Raw genomic sequence first — 15,571 nt, forward strand, 5'->3', positions numbered from 1 at the left:
CCATCATCTTTATCACTGCTAACATTGGGTGGAATCTGTTTGGGTATGATTCTAGAAAATTGGGAAAAAGCTACTAATTTTTTTTAAGAAATTAGAATCTGGAAATGTTCAATATATTAAATGGAATAATTAAATCCCACAGATTCTGTTCTTTTAAAGGAAACAAATGTTACATAAAGTTTCCGAACAAAGCATTTTATTCTAGGAATTTTTATTGAAGTTCACATAGTGCATTTAGATTAACTGTATTCCAGCATTGCAAAATGATACATTATATGAATTGCAAATGGTCTTATTTTAAGCAGGGTGCTTTTTATTTTTTTTGCTTTTTTTTTAATATTTTCTGAGAACTGTCAAGATGAGAAGCTGATTTTACTGAACTTTTTTCAGGGAGACCAGTTGAACCAAAGATGATAATTTTTTTAAATTTTAGTGTGGCATGAATATCTATTGGTGTTGCTAGATTAATATGTTGGTTTTTTTTACCAACAACCACTGCTCCTTTAAATTTGAAAGAAAAAACGTTGATGGTTATCAAAAGGCTTTACTGAATAAGTGGTTAAAATGCTTCAGGTGCAAAGGTGACTATGAACTGTTTTATCACTTGTCCTTAACTTTCTTATTTGTCAAACCTATTCTTTATTGGACTTTTTTTTTTTTTACCCATACACATAGGAAAACAGATATTGGCTTATTGTCCTTCCAAGCTACTGTAAGTATCATTGTTTAAAGCTTCTAAATAACTGAAGGTTAATTTCTATACAACACATTGAAAAAATAAACTGGTACAAAATAAGGGTTTTTTTTCCTCATTTGTTTTAACTTTGGACTTCTTAAATTATTATTATTGTTTCTCTGGTATGAGTACAGCAGAAATTCTGAAACACTTTTTTCATAGAATGAAAATATTCCTTAGTTACTAAATTGTGTAAGAATTTGTAAGTACTTCCAGATTAGATAATGTTTACCTTCTTATTTAGAAGGAAGAGTTCCTTGCTCATTAATGAAACCTCTACTTACAATATATTTTGGCTAATTTTCTTCAGAGAAATGTCACAAATTATTCTCAGTTCAATAATTTAAAATAGAATTGTATGCTGCCAGTGAAAAAGCTCAAAGATGCTCTTGACCACTAGAACTGCATTCATAATTCCATGCTTCACTAAAGTCTCGTGAGACATGCACTGAGAAAACACTGTATGTTATTGCCAGTATGTTTGCTTTTAGCAGACTCAACAAATACTGGAGTCTCTGTGGATGATTTTCCAAAAGCATCTGTTAAATGATCATTCATTATTAATCTACTTGACAAATAGTGTGAGGATGTCTTAGAAAAGAAAGGTAATGGAACAGAAGACACAATGCTGTTGCTAGAGAGATTATGAGGCATGCAGTTCTTGGAAATCACTTGAAGTTCTTACCATAGCAAAAAAAATACAGAATAGATGCAAAGAAAACCAAGGGTGATCAGAGGCACAGAATGACATTCATAAGAAGAAAAGTAAATATATTTAGGCTCCATCGGCTTGGAAAACAGTAGCTAGCAGAGGATATACTAGTAATCTAAACTCATGGATGGGAAGAAAAGGCAAACAGGGAATAATTATTCGCTATTTCTCATGTTGTTAAAAAAAAAACACAAAAAAACATTCCTAATGAATAATGAAGTAGCAAGTTTAAAAACAACTTTTTTGGATATAACATGATAAATTTATGAAATGCACTAGCAAGTAACTGTAAAAGTATGAGTGGGTTTAAAAAAAACAAGGTATCCAAGTTCAGAATGGGTACTTGTAGGTTATTAAACATGATAGTCCAGCAAGGTTTTACTAACTAGAATCTTGGAGGATATCCCAAAGGGCAACTTACTTGCCTATTTTCCTTACATTTCTGTAGTAAGAATCAATAGATGACTGTTAAGAACAGCATGGTGGTTTGCATGAAGCATTTATTTTGCCCTAATATTATTGTTCTTGTGTTTTTAATTCTTGTATAGCCCTATGATTAGCTTGTTATGTACAAGGCTTATGCTATTCTACTACAATTGGATTTACTGTGTGCCGGCAGGGTGCCGTCCCTCTCCTGGCTGTAGAGGCCAACTCAACTAGTGGTCATTACCCTCCCAGAAAAGGAGCCAGCTATGGTTGCCACCCAACCAAAAGTCATCACCGGAAGGAATGTGGTCACCAGAAAGAGTTCCCGCAGAAACACACAGCTGTCCAGGTCTCTGGCTGCAGGGAGTGCCTGAGCCTGTCACTTGTGCCAGAGGACAGCAGGGACAACACCTGTGTGCACTATGACCAGGTGGATGATCTGCTCAGCCTGGTGGCAGAGCTGAAAGAGGAAGTGGAAAGGTTAAGGAGCATCAGGGAGTGTAAGAGGTAGATAGATTGGTGGAGCCCCACCCTGCCACCCCTGAGGCAAAAGCAGCATGTGGAGGCTCCACAAGAAGTAGAGGACTCCCTACCCTCTTGCCACCAGGCAGAAGAGGGGACCTAAGAGATGGGGGAATGGAAACAGGTCCCTGCTTGAGGCAGCAGGTGAACCCCCTCCCAGCCTCACTGACCTTCCCAGTTGCCCCTACACAACAGATACAGGGCTCTAGAAGTTGAAGGCCAGGCAATTGAGGAGGTAGATGAAGATACCTCCAGGGAGTTGCCTAGGGAAAGTCAGTCAGCCCCATGCATTATGACTGCTTTATGTTAAGACAAAATGGATGGTAATTGTCATAGGTGATTCTCTGAGGGGAACGGAGGGCCCAATATGCTAACCAGACCCATCCCACAGGGAAGTCTGCTACCTTCCTGGGGACTGGGTTAGAGATGTTGCTGGGAAACTCCCTAGTCTGGTATGGCCCTCTGATTACTACCCATTATTGGTTATGCAGGTTGGCAGTGATGAGGTTGCAGAAAGAAGTCCAAGTACCATCAAAAGGGACTTCAGGGCACTGGGGCGATTGCTTGAAGGCTCAGGAGCACAGGTAGTGTTTTCCTCAATCACTTCAGTGACAGGGAAGAATAGTGAAAGGAACAGGAAAAAAAAACCCACGTAATTAACATGTGTCTCAGAGGGTGGTGTTATCAGTGTAATTTTGGTTTTTATGGTCATGGGGAGGTTTGCACAGTACAGGGCTTGCTGGTGGGAGATGGAGTTCAGCTTTCACAAAGGGGTAAAGGATTCTCGTACATGATTTGAACAGACTCATCGAAAGGGCTTTAAATTAAGTTCAAAGGTGGGAAGGAGACAAAACAAGGCCCGCTAGAGAGGAACCTAGGGGTGGCATGCCAATGTTGAGGGTGTTCAGTTCAAGTGCATCTACACCAATACATGCAGCATGGGCAGCAAACAGGAGGAGCTGGAAGACATTGTGCAGCAGGATAGCTAAGACTTGGTCACCATCTCAGAAAAGTGGCAAGATGACTCTCATGACTGCACTGCTGCAATGGATGGCTATAAGCTCTTCAGAAGGGACAGGAAAGGAAGGAGATGCAGTGGCTTTGTATGCTAGGGAGTGTTTTCATTGTGTAGAGTTTAATGATTGTGATGACAAGGCCAAATGATTATGGGTAAGAATGAGGGGGAAGGGCAAGACAAATATCCTGCTGGGAGTCTGTTACAGACCATCCAACTAGGATGAAGAAGCAGATGAAGCCTTCTACAAGTGGCTGGCAGAAGTCTCATAATCGTTAGCTGTTGTCCTCTCGGGGGACTTCAGCTTGCTGGATAGCTGATGGAAATACAACACAGCAGAGAGGAAACAGTCTAGGAAATTCCTAAAGTGTGTGGAAGAGAACTTCCTGATACAGCTGGTAAGGGAGCCCATCAGGGAAGGTTCCTCGCTTGACCTTCTATTTACAAATAGAGAAAGACTGGTGGGAGATGTGGTGATTGGAGGCCGTCTTGGGCTTAGCAACCATGAAATGATAGAGTTCTCTGTTTTTGTCGGAGTAAGGAGGAAAGTCAGCAAAACTACTACCATGGACTTCTGGAGGGCAGACTGACCTGTTCAGGACAGTGGTCGAGAGAGTCCCTTGAGAGACAATCCTGAAGGGCAAGGGGGTCCAGGAAGGTGAGACATTCTTCAAGAAGGAAGTCTTAAAGGCACAGGAGCAGGCTGTCCCCATGTGCCATAAAACGAACTGACAGGGAAGACGACCAGCCTGGCTGAGCAGGGAGTTTTTGCTAGAACTCAGGGAAAAAAGGAGGGTTTTCCACTTTTGGAAGAAGGGGCAGGAGACTCAAGAAGAGTATAGGGATCTCGTTAGGTCATGCATAGGGAAAATTAGAGAAGCAAAAGCCCAACTAGAACTCAATCTGTCCACTGTCGTGAGACATAAATAAAAAATGTTTCCACAGATACGTTAACAAGAAGAGAGCCAAGGAGAATGTCCATCCTCTATTGGATGCAGAGGGGAACATTGCCACCAAGGATGAGGAAAAGGTTGAGGTACTTAATGCCTTCTTTGCCTCAGTCTTTAATAGTCAGACAAGCTATCCTTGAAGTAATCAGCCCCCTGATCCGGAAGATGGGGACCGAGAGCAGAATAAACCCCTTGTAATCCAGGAGGAAGCAGTTCATGACCTGCTTTTCTACCTGGACATTCGCAAGTCTATGGGGCCGAATGAGATCCACCTGATAATACTGAGGGAGTTGGTGGGGGAGCCGGCCAAATGACTCTTCATTATTTATCAGGAGTTATGGTCAACAGGGGAGGTCCCAGATGATTGGCGGCTTGCCAATGTGATCCCCATCTACAAGAAGGGCTGGAAGGAGGATCCAGGGAACTACAGGCCCATCAGCTTGACCTTGGTGCCAGGGAAGATTATGGAGCAGTTCATCTTGAGGGTGCTCACATGGCATGTGCAGGACAACCAGGGACTCTGGCCCAGCCAGCATGGGTTTCTTAAAGGCAGGTCCTGCTTAACCAACCTGATCTCCTTCTATGACGAAGTGATCTGTCTAGTCAATGAGAGGAAGGCTGTGGATGTCACCTACCTGGACTTTAGTAAAGCCTTTGACATTGTCTCCCACAGCATTCTCCTAGGAAAGCTGGTGGCCCATGGCTTAGACAGGTGCACTCTTCACTGAGTAAAAAACTAGCTGGATGTCCAGGCTCAAAGAATGGTGGTGAATGGAGTTAAATCCAGCTGGTGGCCGGTCACAAGTGGTATCCCACAGGGCTCAGTATTGGGGCCAGTTCTGTTTAATACCTTTAACAATCATCTGGATGACAGGATCGAGTGCCCCCTCAGTCAGTTTGCAGATGCCACCAAATTGGGTGGGAGTGTTGATCTGCTTGAGGCTAGGAAGGCTCTGCAGAGGGATCTGGACAGGCTGGATTGATGGGTTGAGGTCAATTGTATGAGGTTCAACAAGGTCAAGTGCCAGGTCCTTCACTTACGTCAAAACAACCCCATGCAGTGCTACAGGCTTGGGGATGAGTGTCTAGGAAGTTGCCCGGCAGAAAAGGACCTGGGGGTGCTGATTTACAGCTGGCTAAACATGAGCCAGTAGTGTGCCCAGGTGGCCAAGAAGGCCAACAGCATCTTGGTCTTATCAGAAATAGTGTGGCCAGCAAGAGTAGGGAAGTGATCGTGCCCCTATACTCGGCACTGGTGAGGCCGCACCTTGGATACTGTGTGCAGTTTTGGGCCCCTAACTACAAGAAGGACATTGAGGTGCTGGAGCATGTCCAGAGGAAGCTGGTGAAGGGCCTGGAGAACAGGTCTTATGAGGTGCGTCTGAGGGAACTGGGATTGTTTAGTCTGGAGGAGAGGAGGCTGAGGGGAGACCTTATTGCTCTCTAGAACTACCTGCAAGGAGGTTGTAGTGAGGTGGGGGTCAGTTTCTTCTCCCAAGTAACAAGTGATAGGACAAGAGGACATGGCCCCAAGTTGCGCCAGTGGAGGTTTAGATCAGATATTAGGAAAAATTTCTTTACTGAAAGAGTGGTCAAACATTGGAATAGGCTGCCCAGGAAATTGGTGGAGTCACCATCCCTGGAGGAGTTCAAAAAATGTGTCAATGCAGCTCTTCTGGAAGTGGTTTAGTGGGCTTGGTAGTATTAGGTTGAAAGTTGGACTTGATTGCCTTAGAGGTCTCTTCCAACCTAATCATTCTATGATTCTAAGAATAGGACCAATAAAATCTTCTTTCAATCATCTCTTCATAATCTTCTACCCAGAAACTGCATTATATATCAAACCTCAGTATACATTTATTGTAATGTTTAACTAATTTGTATAGTTGACTTCAACTTGCAGTACTTACTAAATTTTCTTGGCCTTGCTGGGAAACTTTTATTATGAGAAGAAAAAAATTATGAGTCAAGTATTTGTTCAATAATATTAATTGGAATATTAACAACAGTAATGTTTTCCTGATTACAGTGTAAGCAAACACGATCAATTTCCTTGTAAATTATAGAATCATAGAATCACAGACTCATAGAATCATTCAGGTTGGAAAACACCTTTGAGTCCAACCATAAACCTAACTCTACCAAGTACACCCCTAAAATACATCTCCAAGCACCACATATAAACAGCCTTTAAACACATTAAGGGATGGTGACTCAACCACCTCCTAGGCAGTCTATTCCAATGTCTGATAACACTTTCAGTGAAAAAAATTTTCCTAATGTCTAGCCTAAACCTAACCTTGGTGCAGTTTGAGTCCATTCCCTCTTGTTCTATCATTAATTAATGAGAAGAGACCCCCTCCTACCTCTCTAAAATGTCATTTCAGGTAGTGTAGAAAGCAATAAGGTCTCCCCTCAGCCTCCTTTTCTTAAGACTAAATAGCCCCAGTTCCCTCAGCTGCAATTCATAAGCCTTATTTTCTAGGCCTTTCACCATCTTTGTTGCCCTTCTCTGCACTCTCTCCAGCACTTCGATGTCTTTATTTATTGAGGTGTCCAAAACTGAACACAGTACTCAAGGTGTGGTTTCACCAATGCCGAGTAAAGGGGGGCAATCACCTCCCTACTCCTGCTGGCCACACTGCTCCTAATACAAGCCAGGATGTCGTTGGCTTTTTTGGCCATGTGGGCACATTGCTGGCTCATATTCAGATGCTTGTCAATCAGTATACCCAGGTCTTTTTCTGCCTGGCAGCTTTCCGGCCACTTATCCCCAAGCCTGTAGTGCTGCATGGGGTTGTTGTGGTCCAAGTGCAGGACCTGACACTTTGCCTTGTTGAAGCTCATACAGTTGGCCTTGGCCCATTGATCCAGCCTGTCCAAGTCCCTCTGCAGAGCCCTCCCTACCCTCAAGCAGATCAACATTCCCACCTAACTTGGTGTCATCTGCAAACTTACTAAGGTTGCATTCTATCCCTTCATCGAGATCATTGATAAATATGTTAAAGAGAAGTGGCCCTAGTACCGACCCCTGTGAAACACCACTTGTGACCGGCCACCAGCTGGATTTAACTCCATTGATCACCACTCTCTGGGCCCGGCGGTCCAGCCAGGGTTTTACCCAGCAGAGTGTATGCTCATGCAAGCCATGAGCAGACAGTTTCTTCACTAGAATTCCATGGGAAACAGTGTCAAAGGCTTTACAGAGGACAAGGCAAACAATATCCACAGCCTTTCCCTCATCCATCAGGCGGTTGATCTTGTCATAGAAGGAGATCAGGTTCATTAAGCAGGACCTGCTTTTCATAAACCCATGCTGACTGGGCCTGATCACCTGGCTGTTCTGTAAATGACTCATGATGACACTCAAGGTGGTCTGCTCCATGACCTTCCCTGGCACCAAGGTCAGATTGACAGTTCTGTAGTTTCCTTGATGCTCCTTTTGGCCTTTCTTGAAGATGGGTCTTATATTTGCTATTGTCCAGTCCACTGGGACTACCCCAGTTAGCCAGGAGTTCTGGTAGATGATGGAAATAGGCTTGGTGAGCACATCCGTGAACTCTTTCAGTACTCTTGGATGTAGCACCAGGGGAGGTTCAGGCTGGTTATTAAGAAGAATTTCTTTACTGAAAGGGTTGTCAGCCTGCCCAGGGAGGTGGTGGAGTCACCATCCCTGGAGATGTTTAAGAGATGGGCAGATGTTATTCTTAGGGATATGATTTAGTGGTGTGGTAGAGCTAGGACAAAGGTTGGACTCAATGATCATGAAGGCCTCTTCCAACTGAAACTCTTCTATGATTCTATGATTCTATGACTTGTGTGCATCTAAGTGGTGTAGTAGGTCACTGACCAATTCCTCTTTAATTGTGAGGGCCACATTCTGCCCCCCTTCCCTGTCTTCCAGCTCAAGTGGAACAACTAGTTCTATTACTAAAAACTGAGGTAAAGGCGGCATTCAGCACCTCAGCCTTTTCTTCATCCTTTGTCACTGTGTTTCCCCCCTCTAATAAAGGAGGAAGATTATCCCTAGACCTCCTTTTGTTGTTGAGGTATTTAAAGAGACATTTTTTATTGTCCTTAGCAGCTGTATCTAGTTTACGTTCTAATCGGGCTTTGGCTTTCCTAATTTTGTCCCTGCGTAGCCTTAGTACTTCTTTACAGTTGTTATGAGAGACCTGCCCCCGCTTCCAAAGGTCATAAACTCTCCTTTTGTTCCTGAAGTCATGCCAAAGGTCCCTATTCAGTTAGGCTGGTCTTCTTCCCCGCTGACTTGTTTTTCAGCACATGGGGATAGCTTGCTCTTGTGTCTTTAAGACTTCCTTCTGGAAGCATGTCCAGCCTTCCTGGATACTTTTACCCCTTCAGGGCTGCCTCCCAAGGGACTTTGTCAATCAGTCTCCTGAACAGGCCAAAGTCTGCCCTTTGGAAGTCCAAGATGGCAAATTATTATTATTTCCAGGTTTATTATTATTATTTCCAGTTTTAATTATTATTATTTCCAGATTTACCTTTTCCAGCAAGTGTTCTTGCTGGAAAAATAGTTCTCATCTTCCTCCTGCCCCTACCTGGTGTGTGCTACAAGTGCTTAAATAATGACTGCCTGGGTTTTCTTTATTTCCAGCATTTATAGCTGCAATCAAATCAATACTTCAACACATTTGGATTTAATCACCTATTCTTTCCAAACTGTAGCATCTGCTCTACCAAAATCTTCCTGAATTAGCACTTGCTTTGGTCTTCTGCATATTTAGTATTTTGGAAAGTGGTTTCCGTGATTATATTTACACAGAATAATTGATCTGCTCCAGGCCACTTACTAGCTAAATGACATACCATGGCTTGTGTTTAGATCGATTGTGGCTAGAGTCCTCAAAAACTGCTACACTACATGTCACTTGCCTCTTGGTTTCCTTTCAGTCTCGTGTTATATGTTTGGAATCATAAGATATGATTATTTTGTCAGTTTATTTAATTTACTTTTATTTCAGAGTATATTATGGGAACTGCTGGAACTGAATGCATCTCTACTTTTGTTAGGGAATCAAAGTTTGTAGGGATGGGAGTGTTTACAAGATTGAAACACTGAATTAATTTTAAATTTTGAAGCTAAACTTTACTGCATTCACTCATTAGCAACACATGTTGTGCTAACGATCAATTTATACACCATGGTAATCATCGTTGCACTATATACACAATTCTTGAACAATCTTTTCTTAGGTTAGCTGTGAGTACGCAATGCCATGGAGCTGATGTTGTAGCATTAGTGCTGATGGCTGCAGCTCATGGTGGTTCCTCTTCAAGGTGGAGATGATCAGGTCTGAGCACTCATCAATGACAAAAATTGAGACTGAAGTAGGCTGGTGACCAGTCATCTTTGTCTTCTGATTTTCCTTGTTTATGCCTGATGATAGTATTGCCTTCAACCCCAAACAGAGTTTTTTTCTGCTCCTTATGCTGCTGATCTTGTCCTATGTCTGGAAACAACACAAACTGTTCAGCACACACTCACAGTAGAAATAGGGAAAGAAAATGATTTAACATTTGCTTTGAAAGAAGCTGTTGATTCTGGAGTAACATAATTAGTGTTTGTTGCATAAGTACAAATATTATTTTAACATTATTCTGAAATCTAATTTTTTATGCCATTTAGGTTTTATTTCTGTGTGATACATAATTACTGTTGTATAGTATTAAACCTAGCACTGGCACCAAACTCAGTGAGCTTTAATTAGCTGTTCTAATGTTTGGGTTTTTCTTTTTAATATAAGATTGCTCTAAGCAAAAGCCATTTGAAAATTAAGGTACTGATATAAAGAAATTAAATTGTAATCAGAGGTAGCCATGGAAATTCTGTGTTTATTATTCCAGTGACAAGCACTGACAATCATGTATCTTCTTTGTCTCTGTGGTGTATGTATTAGAAGCGGGAGGAATATAAACATGGATTATGTTAACAGTAGGGACACATCTCTTTAGCAATATTAGTGAAATAAACAGCTTTTTTTTGAAAAGTACATTCTGATATATGTTTTGAGTGTTCTTCTAAGGTGGCTTGATTTAATACTGAACTCATACATATGGAAAAGTATGTCAGATTCCGGTATAAACTCATGAAAGCTAAAAAAGTAACATGTAATTTGACTTGTTCAATGTAGGTTAACTACTTTTAAGAATTAATTGTCTGATTACCAAGTACTATCTCTCCCAGAAATGCTGTCAAATTGATAGTCAAGAAAAAAAATCTGTGTTCATTACTTCATGTGATCTTTGACTAAGTTAATATCTAGCTCAGGTTATGAGTCAAGAAAATACACCTCTTAAATAAAATGAAAATGGTAATCCTATTAAAAGTAGGCAAATCGCCAATTATGAAAAGGGAAGAAGAGAACAAAAAGAAAATGACCTCTCTGTACTATTTCTGTACAGCTTGCTGAATAGTAATGTTTTGAGAGTTTTTTTTGGCTTGGGGTGTTTTGGTTTTTGGTATGGGTTTGGGGTTTTTTTTGGTGGTTTTTTTTTGTGTGAGTTGTTGTTTTTTTTTTTTTCTAGGAACTTGTAATGAAGTTCTAAACCAATATTTTAGTGCTCAAATAACAGCGTTTTTTTTTTTTCCAGTGGAAGACGTTCAGAGTCTTTTTCATTACTTTAAAAGGGTTTTTTCATCTGTCAATTCTTGACAATTTCACTTCCTAAGCATGGTTCAAGTCAACTGACTATGCATTATATTGTACAGAATTATAAGGTAGATCAATGGAGTTTTATAGATTTACACACCAGTTTGTAATGATCTGTAAGGTTTTCAGTTGAAGCCTCAAGAAATCTTCTAAACTGGCTGAGCTGATGTGGTGTACAGCCTTAATTATAATTACTGTTAAAAGTTAAGGGAAATATTTAATATCATAATACTATCATTTATTTATATTTAGTCACCAAACTTTCACAGTTTTCACTCAAATACCTATCTAAGATTATATTTCAATACATCAAAACACAAAACTTTCGTAGGATCCACAGAAACATCTATCAGAAGTTGCTTCCAAACGTTGTGTTCTTGTTTTTTTTTTAACGAAATACTTATAATGCAATTTATTATTTAATTTCTTGGCTAACTGAGTTCTAATACATACCTGAATATGAGATTTTCATGTTAGGTTCCCGTTTACAGTTAACTGAAGCACCCCCACAGGTAGATTACCTTTATCATGTAAAGTATTTAGACATACATATGTACTAGTAAAATAAACAGGAAACATTTTCAGGTATGGAAACTCAGTAATATCTACTGTTAAATGATTAGGATCTTTCCTGACGTGTTTGTCTTTGGCCAGTTAGAATTCCTCCAAACAGTTCCTGGAGAGTTCTAAAATTAGCATGGTCTGGTAACTATTCCTGACAAGCAGATGCAATCACTATTTCACAGAATAAGAGTTACATTGTACAGACCTGCCCTGCTAGTGCCAGTGGGCAGTGGTGGACCCTTTTATTTTAGTAATATAGGTGCACCCTAAGACAGCCAAGGCATTTTATTTGATCCCAATGGCTTAAAAAATGTTCATTTCTGGAAATGTCTCACATTTTGAACTATCATTCTTACATTAATTAATCAGCAATACACAGTAGCAAAAGTATCTAAACCAAAAGAAAAATAAATATTTTGTTGACATGAAGTTTGCTTAAAAAGTTGTAGTTGTCATCTGTTTTCAGACAAAGGATTAACTAAGGGTAATAAAACGTATATATAAAGGTTTAGAACCGATTAGTACTTGATTACCCCTAGCTAAAACAGACTTTAAGTGCCACAAAACTAACGGTTAAGTAAAAAAAACCCCGTGAATCACAATTGTAGTCTTTTTTCAGTTACTGCTTAGCCTTTGAGCTGTCACCAAGTTGTTGCACCAAAATTACAGAATAGATTGATTGGATTCCCACCAGTTATATTCAAAACCTGTCACAATCAAAAGTGGTATACTGTATAAGCCAAGCTGAGAATTTGTATTATTTTAGTTTAACTAAAGCCTAAATAGTCCATAAAAGAATTATTATTAATCTAGTTACAATGATACAAACACATATTTCAAACCATATACAATTAAATTTATATGTGGAAACTTTCATAAATTTATGTAGGTGGTATCTTCCGCTTTCTCTAGTATCATCCCAGGCCTGTACTTACCTATATGACATTTCATTCCAGGGTCATACACAGTTCCTTCTACACAGAGTAACTCCTTGTTGTTACTATCTATTAAGTATAAAATACATGTAATAGGCATTACACCACAAAATTGTAGAAAGTTAAGAAAAAGCTGAAACAAAGCAGATAATTGTTCAAGAAACAAACTGCTCAGCTCAGGATCAAAGTGGTTTATTGATTATTAAGGATGTAATCAGCCAGTAATCAGTGAAACATGTATTTAGGATCAACATCAGCAATAAAACAGATAAGCCACAATCCTAGACATTTACAAACTTAATAAATTCCTGTATATTTTAAACACTCTTCTGTAACTGATACCAAGTTCTAACTACACATACACACAATCATACTGTTACATGCTCACACCTTTCACACTGTTTCTGCACACCGCCAGCCATAGAGGTTACCATCACCCCCTTTCCAGCTGTGGGGGCTCCCCAGGGTGTATGCCCCACTTGCAGGAGATGTGGATGCCCCAGGTTTGCGTGCATCCTTGCTGCTCCCAAAATCCCACTGACACATGTGCCATCAAGAAGTCATGCTGGGAGGTGTCCCTGCACCCTGAAGTGGGATACCTGCATGCTGTCCCTGTTCCCCCAGCCAACTGCTGGGTGCAGACTGATCCCAGTGCCCCATGGGGGGCTGTACCACTCAGTCTGGGCAGGGGTTGAGGTGTCCCAGGAATACTGTCAACAGGGACAGATCCCTCTGATGGCTGCTGCTGCCTTTCCACTATCTCTCCCTATGTCACGCACATCCATTCTCCCTCTGTATTTCTTTTCAGGATGACTCCTTCTTTGTGATTCCCTTGTTATTGTTTAATCCCACTGATGGCCATCTTCCTCTTTAACATGATCAGTTTTGGGCAAGAGTTCCACCAGAGAGTTTTGTGGTTTTCACACACACACAGAGACAAAAAATTTACACTCAAGAAATGTTTTGATCCATGTCATGTGCCAAAGGAATGCCGAGTGAGCACTTGTAAAGTTAATAGTCACCTTGTCAAGAGATAAATTGCTGTTACCATCTGAAACAATTCTCCAGACAGGCCAAAATGACTTCAGACAAAGTGACAAGTCCCAGTATTTTAGCTTAGCACATAGCTTAATACATTTCATAGGCAATGGCAGCACCATGTTTACAGAGCTGCATGGCAAAAGAGGAGACCAATTCCAAGGAATGCAATGCAGTGTCCTGGAATGGTGAAAACCATCTTCGCTGGTCTGTCCAATTCAAAACTATGGGGAAAAGACTCCTCTACTTCTTTTCCTTCCTATGAAAACAGAAGGAGAGTACAGTTCTCAGACAATAAGACAGATAACTTCGCCTATGTAAAATCTTTCTTAATGCAAAAAACTCTTTCCACTCATATCTCCCCGCCCTTTTTTTTTCTTCTTTTTTTTTTTTGATCCTCTCTCTTTTTTCTTTCACAGAAATAAGGAAATACAATATAAACATTTCATGATAAAAAGAAAAATTTCATGAGTCACAATACCAATTTGTTTAACTTCTCCCAAACCTGTAAGCTCTCAGAACAGCATAAATTAGTTGTGGTTTATCGTAATTCTAACAGAAATCTCTATTCAGAGTACTGCGTACACATTCCTGTGTAAAAGTATCAGAATTAAACCTTTCAACTACAATGTCCTGAGACCTTCTTCCTCCATGAAAATCTGAGATATTTGCAAAGTACAACTGGAAGATTCTTCTGTAACTTTTTTCTCCTTTCACAGAAGTTACCTGCTGCAACTAACTCCATGTTTTAATTCAGGTAAACAGAGGTGACTGCTGTGAGTTTCAGACAGGCTTTTGTGCCCAGTGCTTCTAGCTTCCTCATTGTCTTAAAGGAGCACTGTAGGGGAGCTCAGGAGTCAAATGTAGACTTCAAAGAGAAAGTTACATATCTGACTCCTCTCCACTAGCTAAAGAAGGACCCTTGATAGCTAAGATAGTTATCACTATACCAAGTTGGACACTTGTTTATACTTGATAATCCCTGTTTTATAGATTTGAGGCAAGCAATCTAACTTTGTGTTTTAAAGGTTGCACCTGACCTTTCTTTTCTATGTATAATCCAAAACATGTTTTGTGTTCCTTTGCACCTTAATTGCCTAAGCATAGGGTCCTAGTACTTCCTGGGCTTCCCCAAGGTATGTGGTCTGGCTTCCCACAGCCAGGCTGAAAGGGCACGGGTCTCCCATAGGCCCGAGGTTTAATTCATCAGCTCTTAGGCCATATCTCTGGAGATACTCAAAATCTTCCTGAATGTGGTCTTGTGCAGCTTGCTGTAGGCGAACCTGTTTCGGCAGGGGAGTTGGACTAGATGATCTCCAGAAGTCCTTTCCAACCGCTACCATTCTATGATTCTGTGATATCAGATAGCACTTGACAACAGTGTTCAGACACTCGAATCTGGCTCTTGGGTTCCCATTTTTCCACTTTAATATAATACTCTTATGGTTAGAGCACACACTCAGGAAGCAAGTGATGTTCAATCTTTTTTTCTGAGGAAACCATATAGTCCTGCTTTCTTAGATAGGGCTATCATTAAATAAGAACATCTTATGCATCTGTCATCCCAGGTTCTGACATTTAATTTTCATTTTTGCTTGAAATTAGATTTAATTTTACTTCATTTATTTATTTATTTTTACTAGCAGCAGATCAACAGTACAGTGTTCCTGCTTTGAAGTAACTGTTCAGAGACTGGTTTAAAGAACTGTGTTTTACTGCAGTCTTAGTAACACTTGCTGTATCAGTACCTTTCTCTGATCTCACATATTTCCCACAGTCCTTTGCAGAACTTATCTTGTGCAGCACCCTCTGAGTTCAGTGCTTCAGAAAATAAAGAAGAAAAAAGAAAGAAGAAAAAAGCAATGCATGTGTGTGTTTAAATATCAGCTTTCAAGAAAGGTGTTCAAAGTCATGCAAACAGTCCAAGGGGTTGCAGACACCACTGAGCCAGAAATAACAGAGCTATATTGCACAATTTTTATTCCTACTTTTGAGT

Source organism: Leptosomus discolor, chromosome 1 (genome assembly GCF_034619465.1).
Source record: "Leptosomus discolor isolate bLepDis1 chromosome 1, bLepDis1.hap2, whole genome shotgun sequence".
Taxonomy (NCBI): Eukaryota; Metazoa; Chordata; class Aves; order Leptosomiformes; family Leptosomidae; genus Leptosomus; species Leptosomus discolor.